The sequence below is a fragment of the Macrotis lagotis genome, chromosome 7, assembly GCF_037893015.1.
Source record: "Macrotis lagotis isolate mMagLag1 chromosome 7, bilby.v1.9.chrom.fasta, whole genome shotgun sequence".
Lineage (NCBI taxonomy): Eukaryota > Metazoa > Chordata > Mammalia > Peramelemorphia > Peramelidae > Macrotis > Macrotis lagotis.
The window spans coordinates 52,002,250-52,016,136 of NC_133664.1; the positions used below are offsets into that span (position 1 = coordinate 52,002,250).

The following is a 13,887-nucleotide window of genomic DNA, read 5'->3' on the forward strand; positions in this document are numbered from 1 at the left end:
TGATACAATTTGCTTTGCTCACTAAGATGCCAAGTCGAATGACTTTGGCTATTTAGGTAATACCACTCCTAATAGGAAAACAAGACAAGCCAAAATTCAGTTCAGTATGAATGCCTGTGTGAATACTACACCAAGATAACTATACAGTTAATATAAAACCAAAAAATAGCTCCTGTTTATAAATATCCAGACAATTTAGACAAAAGCCTTGATTGGACTTGAGCTTCCTGTTAAATATCCTTATTTTCTCTTACTTAAATTAAGCCTAGAAACTTCCTGGAGGATCTTTTTAGGAGGAGATGAAAGGAAAAAAAAGAAGGAAAGAAAGAATGGAGGAGGGGAGGAAAGGAGAAGGGAAGTAATAAGGAAGGAAAGGAGGAAGGAAAAATGGGGGAGGGAGGGAAGGGAGGAAAGTAGGAAGAAGAGAGAGATTTACATTCATAACAAGACACATGCCAAGTATTACCATGAATGTGAAGCCTTTCTTGATCAACTTAGATACCAGACCATTCCTTTCTAAGAACACCTTGCATTCATTTTTAATAAGTATAATATGCATAATTATATGTACAGATTATCTCCAACACTAGAATATAAGTTCCCAGAGCAAAGGGATTGTTTCACTGTCATATATTTTTTTAAATCTCCAGTGCTTATCACAGTGGTAGGTGCATTATAAGTGTTCAATAAAAGTTTATGATTGATGGCATAGTTGTTAAAAGGTCAGGAAGATCTGATTTCAATTCCTGGGCTGGGCACAGACCAGTTACATGACAATAGACCAAGCAATTAATTTCTGAGAGTCTTTAATTACTTAAAAATTTTTACAGATTAAGAAGGAGTTTACATCCCAGAAACTCCACATACCAATGGAATCATAGGCCCAAAGAAAAGTTCATCTCTGACTGAGTATGGGATTTCCCTTTTGGTACAGAAGCCCCCTCCACTGATGCAGGTTTAAAACCTGGGTTAGAGATAGGAGTGATTTGTACTAATTTCATGATCCTAGACCAATGTATACGAATCTAACTGGGTGGTGATATGCATGGAGTGTGGGAATTGAAATCAAAAAAACAAGTTTGAAATTTGCCTGAGATACTCTTACTCTCTGTGTGACCTTGGAAAAGTCACTTCTAGTCTTAGTATAATAACAATAGTCTTTAACTCACAGAGTTTTTATGAAGATCAAGTGAAATAGTGCATATGCATGCATGCTTGCATGCATTCATACCTGTGCATGTGTATATTGTGTGTCTGCATTATATGGACATGAAAAGGTGTGTATGGATATGCATGTGTGAGTATATAAGCATTATAAATATGCGTGTGTGTATATGTATTGACCAACTGCCAAAAATTGCCCAAATGCAGCTAGTTTGTCACTAGAGATGCTGATGACAGGATCAGACCAATTTTTTTCATTTGTATTTTATGTCTGTATGTATTTGTATTTATATGCATCTTATATTATGTTAATGTCTATATGTATGTATTTTGCATATAAAAACAAAAGTTGTTTTGCAAGCTTTAATTTACTATATAAATATTAGCAGTTATATATATGTATGTATAAATATAATAATATACATACACATTCATATATATATATATATAAATCCAGATTATTTTCTTAATTATGCCCTCTGTATCTCCTTATCTTCAACTCTATTTGCACAAACATAATTTTCCCTCATTTTTATAGTAAGTATAGACACATATGAGTACAGGTAGCATTTACATTCCAGTAGTCTGGGAGCATTCCTCTAGAAAGCACATTTTACTTTACAGTGCCTTAAAGTAGGTGTTATTCTATAGGTTCAGCTATTTGAGGGCATGATGCAGAGTGCTGGAGGCTAGAAGACTCATCTTCAAGAATTCAAATCTAGCCTCAGACACTTAGCAGTTGTGTGACCTTGGATAAGTCACTTCACCCTATTTGCCTCATCTGTAAAATGAGCTAGAGAAGGAAATGGCAAACTACTTCAGTACATTTGCCAAGAAAAGCCCAAATAGGGTCACAAAGTGTCAGACCCAACTGAAAAACAAATGAAAGTGTGACAAAAACTGGTCTGTTCCTACCTCAATATTTCAGGTGATGAACTAGATGCTCAAAGATGAAATTGGAATACTGGACACTTCAATGATATTGAACAAATAAATTTACTTCTCTGGAATTCAGTTCCCTCATCTTTAAAAGGAGGGGTTTGGACAAGAACCTTTGGACAAGCACCTGGGACAAGAACCTTGGATAAGAACCAAAGACCTTAAGAAACCAAGGTCCTTTCCAGATCTAAATCTGTCATCATAAAATTAAAGAGCTCAATCACCATCAAAGCAAGGGGAAAAGAAAAACAAAAACACCTTGCTTTGATGTTGATTGGCCAAAAGAAAAATCAGTTATCTGCCTCCCATGACCTCCTTGTCCATGAGCAGAAGAATAGATGGGATCATGCTTCATTCCCAAATGGGGGATATAGGCTGGCTGCCAATAGGAGTGGGCATAAGTGATGGCAGATTTGGATGATAGAGTCTTTGAATGCCCAAACTGTATATTCCGAAATTCCTTGTTTGAGGCCATGCCTACAGACACTGATTAAGGGCTGCCTCCATTTCCTGGAGAGGAGCCAGGAGGAGGCAATCCATGTAGCAACTGTTTTCCTATGTCGGATTTATTCCTTTTGTTTCTTTGTTCACAAATAAAAACCGTATACGCAACCCACATTCGTGTGACTATCCTATACTACATATACTATACATACTATAATATACTTCATGATTAGTGCCAATTAAAATATAGTGATTCCTATGGATAAAGACCTTGGCCAGAAGAGACTAATCAGACAGATTCTCACAGATCACATTCTCAGTATAACGAAGTAGTATTATCATCAGGGAAAGAGTAGAGCTACAAGGGTTGGGGATATCAACTCTATGGGAATCCCAGAAAGATGAGGATTTCCTGAGTGTTCTCTGATATTACGTTAAATGCCTGTCATGGTCAGCATGAGAATCCCAGTATTAATTCTTATTGTTGACGCATATGAGCAGGACAGTGATCAACAGCAACCCCTGGAAGGTTTTGTTCAGATGGATTCACTTCATTTGAATGTGGCCATATAAAAAGTCGATTTATTTTATTTTCAGATAGAATTTTTGAATATGAAATTTTTAATCACCTGTATCCTACAATCCCTCTCTCCTTCACAAAAAAACATCCTTAATTTTTTTATATTAAGATAATCAATCAATAAAGATTTATTAAGAGCCTACTATGGACCAAACACTGTTATACTCTGGAAATAAAAGAAAAGGCAAAAGTCAGACTCTAATCTCAAGGAATTTACTGTTTAATGGGGGAGATCACATACAAATAAATACAAAACACACTACCTACAGGGTAAATAGAAAATAATAGAGAAGGTTCTAGAATTAAGAGGAGTTGGGAAACACTTCATGAGCAAGATGGCAGAGCTGAGAAGCAAGAGTGTTCCTACTATGGGGGACAGCCATAGTAATGTCAAACACATAGCCCAAAGCAAGAAACACTCTCGATTGCATCCTTCATTTTAAAAAATAAAGAAAAAAGAAGAAAATAGCAAAACTAATTGATACCTCAAAAATGAAACTTTAAAAAGAATACGAAACCAAAACTTTTTCCTAGGTAATTAAAATCCTAAAGTTAAACTATTTGGAAATATTTTAAAATATTTGTTGTATGATCATTTTAAAACAAATTTCACACAAAATTTCTGATAAAAAAATCTTCTTAACTTGGATAAAAGTGTATGGAAGATCTTTTGTTTGTTTCTTACTGAATCCCACATTCTGGAGCATTCCAATAGACAATCAATACTAAAATATTTCATTGAGTATGTGAATCTTGTTTGTGTCCTCTGATAAGTTAGAAAGGGGTCCACCCATCAACATTCTTCCTTACTTTGTCTTAAGATAAGAGAGGACCTATCTCAGAAAAAAATTGAAAAAGCCATCAGTGAATTCCCTAAGAAAAAAATCTCCAGGATCAGGTGGATTCACAAGTGAATTCTATCAAACATTTAAGGAAAAATTGGTTCCAATTCTATATAAACTATCTGGAAAAATAGGTGAACATGGAACTCTGCCTAACTCTCTCTGTGATATCAATATGGTACTGATACCTAAACCAGGAAGGGCCAACACAGAGGAAAGAAAATTATAGACCAATTTCCCAATAAATGAATTATTAACAAAGTGATTACAGCAAATTATTACTAGGATAATATACTATGACTAAGCAGGATTTATTCTAGGAATGCAGGGTTGGTTCAATATAAGGAAAACTGTCGGCATAATTGACTAAATCAGCAACAAACCTAAGAGAAATCATATGATTATCTTAATAATGGAAAAAGCCTTTGACAAAATACAGCACCCATTCCTATGAAAATCACTTAGAGGGTGTAGGAATAAATGGATTGTTCCTTAAAATGATGAGCAGAATCTATCTGAAACCACCAATAAGCATTATAAGGAATGGGGATAGTCTAGAAGCATTCCTAACAAGATCAAGGGGTGAAAAAAAGATACTCATTATCACCACTAATATTCAATATTGTATTAGAAATGTTAGCCTCAGCAATAAGAGAAGGAAAAAGAAATTGAAGGAATTAGAATTAAGAAGAAAGAAACAAAATCCTTGCTCTTTGCAGATGATATGATGGAATCCCTAGAGAACCCTAAAAATCATTTTAAAAACTATTGGAAACAATTAGCAACTTTAGCAAAGTCACAGGATATAAAATAAACCATCATAAATCCTCAGTATTAGCCAAAAAGATACAGCAGCCAGAGTTAGAAAGAGAAATCTCTTTTCAAATAACATCAGACAAGATAAAATACTTGGGAGTCTACCTGCCAAGGCAGACTCAGAAACTCTATAAAAATAATTATAAAACACTTCTCACACAAATAAAATCAGATCTAAATAACTGGACAAATAACAGCTGCTCATGGATAGACCAAGATAACATAATAAAAATGAAAATTCTACCTAAATTAAACTACTTACTTAGTGCCATACCAATAAAACTTCCAAAAAATTACTTCAGTGTTAGAAAAAAATATAACTAAATTCATGAGGAGAAACAAAATCCAAGTATATCAAGGAATTTAAGGAAAAAATTTCAAAAGAATGCAGCTTAGCCCTACCAGATCTAAAATTATATTATAAAGCATCAGTCATCAAAACTGTCTGGTATTGGCTAAGAAATAGAGTGGTGGATCAATGGAATAGACTAGGTGCAACAGCAGGAAATGATAATAGTAATATGCTGTTTGATAAACCCAAAGAGTTCAGCTTCTGGAATAAGAACTCACGCTGAAAAAACCTGCTGGGAAAACTGGAAGACAGTATAGCAGAAACTTGGTTTAGGCCAATATCTCACATCCTATGTCAAGATAAGTTCAAAATAGGTACAGGATTTATACATAAAAGACAATATTATAAGCAAATTAGGAGAGATAGAGAACATTACAAAAAACAAACTTGATAATTTTGATTACATTAAACTAAAAAACTTTTCTACAAACAAAACCACTCTAACCAAGATCAAAAGAAATGTAGTAAATTGGGAAACAATTTTTACAACTAGCATTTCTGACAAAGAACTCATTTCTAAAATATATAGAGAACTGAGTCAAATTTATAAAACAAAGTCATTCCCCAAATGGTCAAAGGATATGCAGAGGCAATTTGCAGATGAGGAAATCAAAGCTATCTACAATCATATGAAAAATTGCTCTAAATAATTACTGATTAGAGAAATGCAAATTAAAGCATCTCTGAGGCACCATCTCACACCTCTCAGACTGGCCAATATAACCAGAAAGGACAATGATCAATGTTGGAAGGGACGTGAGAAATCTGGGATGCTAATACATTGTTAGTGGAACTCATCCAACCTTTCTGGAGAGCAATTTGGAATTACACCCAAAGGGCAACAAAAATGTCCACACCCTTTGATCTAGCAATACCACTACTGGGTCTATACCCTGAAGAGATCATGAAAAAGGTTAAAACATCACTTGAACAAATATATTCATAGTAGTTCTGTTTGTGGTGGCAAATAATTGGAAATTAAGGGGTTGTCCATCAATTGGGGAATGGCTGAGCAAATTGTGGCATAGGTACATTATAGAACACTATTATTCTATTAGAAATCAGGAGGGATGGAATTTCAGAGAAGCCTGGAAAGATTTACATGAATTGATGCCAAGTGAGATAAAAAGAACCAAAAGAACATCGTATACCTTAACAATTTGGGGGTGATAATCAACCTTAATTGTCCTCACTAGACAATTTTAGGGGATCTGTGATGGTGAATACAATCTGAATCCAGAATAAGAGCTGTGGAGTTTAAACAAAAAACAAAGATTTTAATTTATCTTTAATTTTTAAAAAGTCATCTTATGTGTTACATAATTTGTCTATCTCTAATATTTTCTTTCTTCCTTAAGGATATATTTTTTTCCTCTCAACACATTCAATTTGGATATTTGCATATCATGGAAACAAATGTAAATACTATCAGACTGCCTTTTTTTGATGGAAGTGGGGGAAGGAAGGGAGAGGGAATATTGTAAAATTCAAAACCTTGCAAAAATGATTGGCAGATACTGCTATTGTATATAATTGGAAAATAAATAAAATGTTTATATAAAAAAGATAAGAGATGAGTACATGGTCTGTCCATTGAACATACCTTGATCATGATCAACCATCTTTTGGGGTTTTTTCCCTGGTTTTTTTTGCATTCTTTATTATGATTCCTCTTCATAGTTCCTTATCTGTTTTCTATTGCAACCTCCTAATTCCCTCATTTTTTTCCAAATGATACTTATTTTAATTTTTTTGGAGTCACATAACTAATAATCAAATATATCAAAATGCTGGTATTCAAAATATAGGCTTTTGCTTCAGGGAAAATTCGAGGTCACTAAAGGAGATATTTATGAAAAAAAGATATATTTTCTGATCTGAAATTATATTTTTATCAGAAAGAAAGTACATAAATTAAAACAAAATAAAATAAACCAAAACCTAAGGTGAGTGAAATAAATGAATAAAATGATACAGAAGTGTCTTTGATTCTATATCCATTATCCTTATCTACATTTGCCCCTTCTGCAGGAGCTAAACCTCAAGGCAACAGCATCTGGTTATCAAAATAACTGCAAGTATTTAAGCCAAATTCTCCTTGGCTATAAATTTTTTAATTCCCTCATTATGTCAGCTGACTAGCTAATGAGCCAAAATAACCATTCGTCAGCATACTGTAACATGCCCTAGAAGTTTAAATGAAAAAGTATCAATCTCCTTAGAACCAAAACATTCTTGCTTATCCAATACTTCTCCCAAACAATAATGGGGAAGATTTCTAATGAAAGTTATCTTATCAGTCCCTTAATATGGGTAATTAGAGGTGATATAAGAAATGATGAGGAAGTGGGAAGACTTTGAGATGAATTTTTTATAATCATTTATTTAAATGTTATCTATTCGTGTGCTTCATTCAGCATTCAGCACATTCATTTATTGAGCTCTTTCTGAACGTAGATCACACACTGGAACACATACAAAACTTAACGAGATGAAGATGCAGTCCTAAAGATATGAATTAACTTACCAAGTCACAAACTAAAGCACTGATTGAGTGAAAAATAAACCTTAAGATGATGGGGTTTGTTTTACTCCTACTATAATATTCTGTCCATTACACTATTCCCCCATGCATATGGTTTCCTCCATTAGATAAATAAGGCCTCTGAAGGCAATTTTGTTCACTTTTCTTTTTGTATTCCCAATGCCCAGCCCTGGGAGTATTTGGTACATAGTAAGAGATCCATAAATGCTTTTCCATCCATCCATTCACAACACCAAAAATGACTGCCAGTCTGACTTAGCAGATGGAAGGTCCATCTCAGCATCAGATAAAACTGAGTTCTAAGTCTTACCATTAACACATATTGACTGTGTGACCCTAGACCAGTCATGGAAATTGTCAAAGCTCCAGGAAATATAACTTTCAATTTTTGAGAGACAAGTAGATATGCATGGAAGTAATTTTCTCAATAGGAGTTCCCTATACAAGTGAAATCACAGGGATAACCCTATCCTATAACCACAGTGCTCCCTCCCCAAGATCTTTTAGGACAAGAATTCTATCTTCTATTTGTTTCCATCCTTTGTCCTGTCTACTATATTGCTACAGTTAAGCATTCAGTAATTGTCCGTTGTATTTAGAATTTAAAAGATCTCTTTATTCAATCAAAGGAAAGAGACATCATTTGAAGTTTTTCTTGAATGTTCCTTCTCTGTCAGAGTATGGAGGTGACACTAGATTCTCAAAGGTTATTTCAAGGGAGTGCCAACTTTTAAGGTTCAAGCATGTTGAAAAACCTTCATATATATGCTGAAGGATGAACAGCTAGATGGCACAGTGGGATAGAGCTCTGGACCTGGGTTTTGGAAAACCTGCCTCAGATATTTCCTAGCTATGTGACCCTAGGCAAGTCACTTAACTTTTGTTTGCCTCAGTTTTATCATTTGTAAAATAAGGATAATAATAGCATCTAACTCTTGTGGTTGTTGTGAGAATAAAATAATGCATTTTGCAAACCCTAAAAGCACTTTGTAAATCCCTGTCATTTGCTGTTGTAGTGGATGGCAGTGGCTGGTTGTTGGTTGTTGATTGTTGGTTATGGTTGGGGTTGTGGTTGTGGTCAAGTTGATGGTTATGCTTGTGGTTGAGTTGGTGGTTGTGGTAGAGTTTGTGCTTGTGCTTGTGGTTGAGTTTGTGTTTGTGCTTGTGGTTGAGGTTGTGATGTTGTCAAGGTTGTAGTTGTGGTCAAGGTTGTGGTCATGTTTGTAGTCGAGCTTGTAATTGAGTTTGTGGTCGTGCTTGTGGTCAAAGTTGTGGTCATGCTTGTAGTCAAGGTTGTGGTCGGGTTTGTAGTTGTGCTTGTGAGAGGTTGTGGCTTATGGATTGTTTGTTCTCCACATTATATAATTCTAATCTAAGCAGCAGTCTAGCTAAAGTCAATCTTGTTCTAGAATGTTGTTCCCCAGTTTGTTTTTTGACTGAATTAACTGATGAAGAGCATGTACTAAGACAGAGAAATGCCAATCTATCAGTAGAGTGAGGACCCATACATGATGAAATAAAGGATTATTTTTATTACATTCAAAATAACCCTAAAAAAACAAAAGGAGTATCAAGTAAATTAGTAATAATTCATCAATAAGCATTTCTTAAGCACCTACTTTAAGCCAGGTACTTTGTGTTACGTGCCAGGACTACAAAGAATGGGGGGAAATGGTCCCTGACACTGAATGTGCAACTAACTACCCACAAGATAGACAGACAGGATAAATAGGTTATCTCAGAAGAAAGGGACTAGGAGTGGTTGTGCACTTTGAACCCAACTCTGCCTTATAAAAAGGAGCAGGGAAAAACACCCAAAAATGGGGAAACACAAAAGATCTAGCATAGTAACTGGCACTTAAACTGAGTTCCCAGTGAAAGGAGACAAGGATACCAAAGGGAGCCTGAAATCTCAATTCAGATAATCTTGCTAAAGGTAGTCAAGAATTAACCATTACTCTAACTTAAGCAAAACCAAGCATGATTAGAAAAATCATAACTCAACCAAATACATCCCATCCTCAAACACAAGTCACATCTCACATAAATAACCTTGCAATCATGCACAACATCATTTTGTCCTGTCATCATATCGAATGGTTCATATTTGACATGATGGATATTTGCGAAAAGTGGAGGTTTACCAAACAGTTCATTTAGAAGACCAGAAAATGACAGATATGATGGTTTTTGGTTGTTTATTTTCACGATTTATACTTTGCACCATTTCAATAAAGAAATAGTACAGGAGAAAATTCCCATTCAATCAGTGGAGGCAGCTTGGCACAGTATAAATCACAGAGACCCTAGAGTTGGAGGAGCTATGTTCAGATCTTACCTCTTACTTAGTGCTTATAACCTCCATGGGTGTCAAATTCTTCACCTGTAAAACAAAGGTGTTGTGCTAGATGGACTTCTGAGCTCCCTTCCAATTCTAACTCTGTGATTCTATGAATTAATTAACATTTTGTCATGAATAGCACTCTATAATTTTCAATGCTTTTACATGCATATCTGATTTGATCGTTACAATAATCTTGTGAAATAGGATGGTTATTATCTTCCACACTTTGCAGACGAGAAAATTAAGAAACTTTTCATCAAGGTCATATAGCAAATCAATGCTGGAGCTATTATTTTAACCTACATCACCTTACCCCTACTCTAATGTGCTTTGCACTAGTTACTTTGGACATAAAAAAGGGGACATCAGTAAAAGAAATGTTAAGCTGGCAGAAATTCACAAAATCCTGGAAAGTTTTACATGAACTGATGCTGAATGAAGTGAGAAAAATCAGGAAAAGAATGTATGTACCAACAACATTGTGCCATGATCGACTTTGAACGACTTAGCTCTCCTGAGCAATGCAATGATCCAAGACAATTCCAAAAGACTCATGATTGAAAAGGTTATCCATGTCCAAAGGAAAAAAAACAGAGTCTGAATGCAAATCAAAGCTTACTATTCTCATGTTTTGTTTTGTGTGGGGGTGTAGGTGTGTGACTTTTCCCTTTTGTTCTGTTTCTCCTTTCAAAACATGACTAATATGGAAATAGCTTGCATGATTGTATATGCATAATTTATATCAGATTGGTTGCCATCTTGGGGAGAGGAGATGGGAAGGGAACAAGGGACAGGAAGAATAAAAATGAAATTCAAAATCATATTGAAAATTTTTTTTAAAAATTCCATGTTGAAAATTATCTTTACATGAAATTGGAAAAAAATATTCTATTTACCTTAAAAAGAAGGGAAGAGATAGTTCCCTAAGATTACAAATTGCAAAATTATTATTATTCTGTAATGATAGGTAAAAGGATATTTGGCACTTGGCATTTCCTTGCCAGTGAAGTCACACCTGCCCTCCTCCCCAGAAAACAGTTCCTAGGCATAGTCAACATATATGATTTCAGTAGCACCTAACAGGATTTCAATGAATACCTTATTAGCACCAATAAAATGACCAAATTTATTTTTTTAGGGTTTTTTTTTGCAAGGCAAATGGGGTTAAGTGGCTTACTCAAGGCCACACAGCTAGGTAATTCTCCAGTGTCTGAGACCGGATTTGAACCCAGGTACTCCTGTTTCCAGGGCCGGTGCTTTATCCACTGCGCCACCTAGCCGCCCCGGGGAAAGTGTTCTCAAATACTAAGGAAGCACTAATTCATCTATTTAATCACTGATTCATTCATTTATCAACCATTTTTTTAGGTTTTTTTTTAATAAGGCAAATGGGGTTAAATGGCTTGCCCAAAGGCCACACAGCTAGGTAATTATTAAGTGTCTGAGACCGGATTTGAACCCAGGTACTCCTGACTCCAAGGCCGGTGCTTTATCCACTATGCCACCTAGCCACTGAAAATGAACAAATTTAATTGCTGGAACAAAGAGGAACTCTTAGGGAATAATAAGGACCAAGTCTTTCTTACTCACCAAATATGGAACCATGTTCACACTACCAATCATATTACATAGTGAAACAAGCCCAGTACATTGATAGTATTTTCCAATTTTCCCTTGCAAGGCCAATTTGTATTGTTTAGCATCACACAACTCTGTACAAATATGCAAAAAAAAATCTTTGCAACTAAATAAGTTTTGGAAGCTATCATCAAAATTCAGTGTCTAAGAAAATATGGCTTTTGCTTTGTTATTTCCTTCCAATCACAAAATTCCATATGGGGCTTGTAGGAAGGTCATTCACCCCACCTTTGCTCCTCTCAAATATTTGCCAAATGACAACTTAGTTCTCATTAAGCCTGCTAATATTAAAGCTTTTTAATTTTACACATTGGAATAGTCTATGGCAGCAGCTAACTATTCCTTTCCTCCATTATTAGCTTGATGCTGGCAGTTTAGGCAAAAGGAGATGAGTTTACATGCAATGCAGTCAATAAAGGCACTTCTTCCCACTTTTGCATGACCTGAGAAGCATAGGACTATTTCTTTGATTGCTTGGGGCTGGTTCCCAGTAGATTAACACGTTTAAAATGTCCACATATATAGAATTGCAGTTGCTTAAGTAGTGAACACTCAACTCACTGCTAGAGAAACCAATTAGAATTCCAATGAGTGCCTCAGTCAAGAGGAAGGACAAGGGTTTTTAGCTGTCAAGAACATTAAAAAAAAAAAAGAAAGAACCACAGCCCTATCTTAACACTCACCTACTAAGCTCCTTAATCAAAGCTGATTAGACTACTTTGAAAGTGAAATATTCAGATTAAAGAGACGTTTTTTTAATGTATCCTATTCAGAATATCAAAATAGGGCAAGTCCAGTGACTAACTTAATTTTTTTCTTCACCCTAAAACTAGTAACAACTGACTATATACTATGAACTTTCCTTCATACCAGAAATACAACTAAAGATTCTTTCACTTAGGTCAAAAATTGCTGGATTAGAGAAGACAATCCAACTGCAGATGCTGAAGAACCCCAAGAAAGCCTGGACAGTGCCTCCAAAGCCTTGGAGAAGAATCGCTAATGAGTAAACTTTTAGTAAGCACCTTCTAAAGGAGGCAAAAGATAATCCCTACCCTCAAAAGAGTTTATAATTTAATGGGAAAAGGAACAACCAGGTGACAGGATCCTCAGAGCGATGACCCCTGGATGGGCACATCACTCTGTGATGCAAGAAGATGGTTGTAATATTAAAGGCCAGTGGTCACCACAGGGAAGAAGCTTATCCCTTTGGATACTGACACTCTATGACCAAAGCCTTATTCTTACCATACTAGTTCTGGTTAGTACACAAGTAACGGAATTAAATACAAACAAATTAGTCAAAATATAGGCAAACTTGGGTACAATTTTACCTGAGTCATATAAATTATATCTAATAGTATTAACTTTCCAGCCCATTGTATCTAAATTATTATCTGGGTATTACCTTCTACCACAGTAGTTAATCTTTTATTGTCAGAAACTTATTATTCACTAAAAATGTGAATATAATAATTTATGTATTTCAGATAAGAAAAGATAATCACTTAGCTTCTCTTTTTCTTCTGGTCTTCCACTAATGTCCAACCTGCATGACTCAGCAAAACCCGGCTCTCATTTCTACCTTGTATTCCCAATCACCAAAAACAATGTCAGTAAGAGCTTAAAAAATGCCTGCCAGTTATTTCAAAGATTAGCTTCCTAAAGAAGATAACCTTCTATTCTAAAAGGCCAATACAACACAAATAAGGTCTCTCCAAAGTCAGAAATCTTTCAAGTATGGTCCAAGGACAGTACGTCTGCTGTCTAAGGCACGGTCCAGCAATAACGAAAGAAGTCAACATTCAGAGAATCCACTGAGGAATAAATTTTTGAGGCACAAAAAAATTTTTAAAGTATCTGTTAAAGTAGAATTTGGTCTATGTAAATGATTAAGTCACCCAGATTAACAAAATTACAAATCCTCAAAACCTTGTGCTGTTCAGTCATTTCTGACTCTTTGCAACCCCATAGACCAGATTATCTATGAGTTCTTGCTTGACAAAGATGGTGAAGTTGTTTACCATTTCCTTTTCCAGAGGATTAAGGCAAATGGAGATTAAGTAATTTGTCCAGGGTCACACAAAAAGTGTCTGAGTTTGGATTTGAACTTCAAGCCAAGCATTCTGTCCACTGTGCCACCATTTTAGCAGTGTATTTCTCTTCAGGTATATATATATATTTAAGCTATACTTTTCTTACCAGAAGGAAACAGTAGAACAA

The 13,887-nt window shown here is 35.2% G+C and overlaps 1 protein-coding gene across 1 annotated transcript in view; it reads left to right on the top strand.

Moving 5' to 3' along the window:
• Window positions 1-13,584, top strand: part of TEX47 (testis expressed 47) — a 36,719-nt gene extending 23,135 nt beyond the window's left edge. The window contains exons 2-3 of the transcript XR_012469950.1: window positions 12,566-12,681; window positions 13,155-13,584. The gene's annotated coding sequence lies outside the window, so the exon portion shown is untranslated. The remainder of the gene's footprint in view (window positions 1-12,565; window positions 12,682-13,154) is intronic.
• Window positions 13,585-13,887: the final 303 nt, after the last annotated feature.